The sequence below is a fragment of the Mandrillus leucophaeus genome, unplaced genomic scaffold (genome assembly GCF_000951045.1).
Source record: "Mandrillus leucophaeus isolate KB7577 unplaced genomic scaffold, Mleu.le_1.0 Scaffold25, whole genome shotgun sequence".
NCBI lineage: Eukaryota > Metazoa > Chordata > Mammalia > Primates > Cercopithecidae > Mandrillus > Mandrillus leucophaeus.
Genome location: NW_012102587.1, coordinates 7,564,154 through 7,568,616, shown reverse-complemented (window position 1 = coordinate 7,568,616; position 4,463 = coordinate 7,564,154). Strand labels below are relative to the sequence as shown.

At 42.5% G+C, this 4,463-nt stretch overlaps 1 long non-coding RNA gene across 1 annotated transcript in view; it reads right to left on the bottom strand.

The window, feature by feature from the left end:
- Positions 1 to 1,922: 1,922 nt before the first annotated feature.
- Positions 1,923 to 4,463, bottom strand: part of LOC105542083 — a 3,333-nt gene continuing 792 nt past the window's right edge. Inside the window, exons 2-3 of the long non-coding RNA XR_001006419.1 lie at positions 4,228 to 4,280; positions 1,923 to 2,323 (exon numbers count right to left, since the gene is read on the bottom strand). This is a non-coding gene — a long non-coding RNA (uncharacterized LOC105542083). The remainder of the gene's footprint in view (positions 2,324 to 4,227; positions 4,281 to 4,463) is intronic.

Sequence of the window (4,463 nt, the reverse complement as noted above, 5' to 3'; positions counted from 1 at the left end):
TCTTATGTGGCAGATCCCATTACAGGTTGTTACTGGAGACTGAAATATGGTATAATACACATTTATGAAATAAGGTCAGGGAGGAAGGAAGGGAAAAAGAAAGGGCACTAGCCTGGATTGTGCTTGGACCTGTGCTGAAATTCGTATTGTCTTATTTAATCCTGGAAATTATCCTTTGAAGTAGGCGCAATTAGCTTCAGTGTTACAGATAAGGAAAAAGACAGTCAGAGAGGCTAAGTGACTTGTCTGAGGTGACACAGGGGCACAGATGGATTTTTTTTGCCTAATCTTTCTAAAGCCTAGTGCAAGCTCTCCCTGCCATGCCATGTGCCTCCTAAGTGCCCTAGGCTGGTATTCTCCTGCATGCTGCTGTCCAACTTGGCTCTGGTCATATGGTTTTTGGGCTTGAAGTCATGCGACCTACCTTATTCTCTTCTGTTATCTAAAGGAACGCCCGTCTCCAGGCAGGATGGCATAGTGGTTAGTGAATTGAAGTGGAAGTAAGAATGCATTGGCTGTTTTCCTCTTCTGTAAACTGCAAAATGAATACAACTCTCTCCACTCATGCTCTCAACAAATATGTCACCAAAAATTCGTAATTATGTCATGTTCTATTATTTATACTTTTTTGGTAAAGCATTTTGACTTGGGAATCAGAAAACAAGATTCTTGTCCCCGGACCAGCTTTTTATTCCTGCAGAGCCTCCATTGCTTTATTTTAAAAGCACAGAAAAAAAAGGAAAAGCTAAATTATCTCTAAGGTCTTTTAAGTTATATATATTTATGTGCCATACAATAATTATATATAAATTATGTGTGTAAGTCTGTATGTATATGTATATATACTTATGTTAACAGTTAAATCAACATCTACTTATCTACACTAATATCAGCAACAGTGATGTAATTGTCCAATAATCCAAAAACAGAAAATAGTTTAAAATCCAGTGTTTCGTTTTGGAGTGCATAATTTAGTGATCTTACTGTAGATTTACTTAAAATAAGGATAGAAAAAAATGTTATTTCCTAGTAACATCATATTTGGTTGATGCAAGTAAGACATCCAGGAGCATTAAAGGAAATTCCCTTGGGTTGAAACAAAATCCTCTGCAGATTAATGGCCACCAGCTGAGATCTGACTACAGTTCATGTGGAGGCTGGCATCAGACAGGCCCAAGTTTGGGTCCTGACTCTTACATTCTCTGACTAGAATAATCTTAGGCAGGTTATTTAACTTTTTGGAATCTCAGTTTCCTTATTGGAAAGTGGAGATAATAGTACTTATCTCTCAGGATTGTTGAGGGCAAGAATCGTGCAAGTATGGGGCCTGACACAGGTTTTTGGTGCTTCACAGATGGTAGCCATATTGTCATGCAAGACCTTCCTGGTCATCCACACTCCTGCCCTCAAGGGCAAGGTCAGTCTTGCTTCTCTTGGGTCAGCATGCTGTCTGGGAGTGCAGAGGCATTTGCCAACTATTCGCATGAGGGGCAAGGACATCCTGACTATAGAAATGAAAGTCTCTAAAATGTGGCCCCTGGAAGAGCCATTCCCATTGCTTTCCACCATGCTCATAAGGGGTCAGGGGATTTTCGTCATCCCTGTAATTTAGTCCCCAGTCACCAAACTTTAGCTGCCTCCTGCTATAGCAGGCCAATGCCTGGAGTACCATGGCCAGCTCTCCAGCTAGGAGGGGGTTAAAACCAACATTTGCAGATAAAGAGGTAAACATATTTACATTCCTCTCTTCACACTTTATGCATATGTCATGCAGTGAATAGTTTTAGAGGTCTGTTTGTACTCTCTCTCCAGAATTTTTACAGTCTGGAGGACACAAAATCTCTATAAAGTGACTTATTGAAATAGAAGCAGATTGGTAAAACCGTTTCCCTCTTATGAACTGTGAAGAATGATCCTCTAAATGAAATCAGGAAGGAACTGGACAGAATCTTGTTTAATGGTCTGACAAAATGAATCACAACGATTCCAGACATCCATCACTGCTAAAAGGGGACCACAAATGATCTGTGAACCACTATATATTGATTACCCATGTAGTACAAGTGTCGGATTTAATGTTCACACACCATAGAGAGGCGGCAGGGACAGATGGTGCCTTAACTCTTCTTTGATAGATTTTAATGGTGAAATATTGATTTCTATCTGGCCAAGGCCTGCTGTTAGGGGCCAAAGTCATTTGTTGGGTATTGCCGGACACCCAGTTGGCCCAGCGTAATCAATCATTTTTGTCAAGGCAGGTGAAAATCCAGAGAGAAGCACCTTGGAACCCAAACTGGAGCGTGATGTGTCTGAGTCCAGCCACCTAGAGAAAGAGAGAGAGAGAGGACTCTTGGAGATTGTGCTTGTAAAGAATTATTAATGATAAGACATGTTTACTGAGGAGAGTCGCAGCGAATCAGAGCTGACATGAAATAGTCTGGGAGCCTCGTGGAGAAAATGAGCCTCTTGCTAAGAGGGACTATATTTTATTTAAACATCCTTCTAAGGCTGAGAACTCAGGTAATCTGTTGTGTTACAAGCCACTGGCTGTTCTTGCTATCCAGAGAGATAACACTGAGGCGCTAATAGGAACACATCAATCACAATCAGGCTGCAATTCCAGCGGTGTCTCGTCCTCCCAGCTCCTCTTTAAGCTCCTTAATAATGGTGATAACATAGTTCGGGGGCTGCTGAGAGGGGCTCTCCCCTCTGAGGGTCATATTCATAAAGTGAATAGCTTGCCAAGTCAGCATCCAGGGAACGGGATCTATGCTGGGGGACTTGTGTGCAGAAGGAGAGGGAGGGGCGTGGACCAGCTGGGGAGAGTTGGACTCCAACAGGAGAATTTTCTGTCATCTGTTGGTCCCTGGGTTTTGTGATGTCACTCCTGCCTCCTTCCTAAGAAAGGGCTGTGAGTGTGCCTATTATATGTAATTATTAAATAACAACAACCATTTTCTTGGGCAGCTTATAAAATGGTTTAGAGGGCAATTCCCAGATGGAACCCTCAACGTATTCTGAGTGATAACAACCTCATGGGAATAAGTGTGTGGCTTCCCTGGAAGATTCTGGTGCAAGATATGTCAGGAGGGTGGGGATGGATGGCGGAAGGCGCCCTCCTAGTCTCTGCAGCTCTGTGTCAGCCTCTAACCTCTCACCCTCAAGGTTAAGCATCTATTCGCTTGTTTGACTCCTCCATAGGTGATGAGTTCTTGAGGGTGGCCATTGTGTCTAATTAATTATTGTATCCTCAGTACCCTAGCACATGGCCTAGGGACTCACAAGATGCTCAATACATGAATATACAAGTGCAGGCAGGTGTTTATGTTAAAAAGAAGTCAGACATACTTCCTTGCACCTTTTGACTGTTCACACGAACATTGTGTGTTATGCATGTACATAAATATATACATTCATAATGGAATGCACTGACCTTGTGAAGACTTGCAACACATTTTATATCTACTTATGTGATTTACTTTTTATGAAACAGCATAACTTAATGGGTAACAGACTGGACTGTAGAGCCAGACTGCTTGGATTCAAATCCTGGCTTCACCACTTATTAGAAGATGACTTTGGGCAAGCTGTTTCCAACTTTTGTGCCTCAGTTATCTCATCTGTAAAGTGGGGATAATAACAGTACCCACGTTTTGAGGATTAAATGAATTATTAGATGTGAAGCTTTAATAGCAGTTCCCTGCAAACATAAGTATAAATATTTTATGTTATATATTATGCTTAAATTATATATCTAGCCATGGCATTATATTCAAAATATTTGCATAAATGAATGCGTGTGTGTGTGTGTGTGTGTGTGTGCGCGCGCGCGCGCGCGCATGGAAAGTCTTTACATGGTTGGCATTAGGAATCCTAACAAATATTTGCCTTGTTCTCTTTGATATAGCAAACGCGCTTAGAGCAGTACGTTTATCTTGGTGGCGCTTTGGTGGGACAGTGGATATTTTGATTCGTGGTAAATTTGTGCACTCTCACGCTATTTCATGTTGGGGCGTCAGTGGTCTGTACACTTGCTTGACTGTATTTATCTACCAAACACCTGTGCACAAGTGTGTGTCTCTAGCTAAACAAGTGTATATATTGGTACTCTTATACAAAGGCGCTGCAGGACAGGAGGAGCCCAGCTTTGTGGACGGCCCAGCTGTGCAACCTGCCCCCAGATGTGAGCCTGCAGGCGGCAGATTCCGCTTAGATTATCTTGCTTACCTAATGATTTTTGCTTCACTGCCTTGCTCGATTGTGTTCACCAGGACGGCAGGCTATTAAAATGTCAAGGCACATTGAATTGTTGTTATCCAGGAGAGAGACCTTTCCAATCAACCTGTGTTGTGGGGGTTGCAAAAACTCCCTCCGAGAAGGCGATTGGAGAGAGCCTTTATGGCTTTTTTACATAGATGGGAGTGAGCAGGGAGGTTGAGAGAGGGCACGGCGGGGGCTGGGGG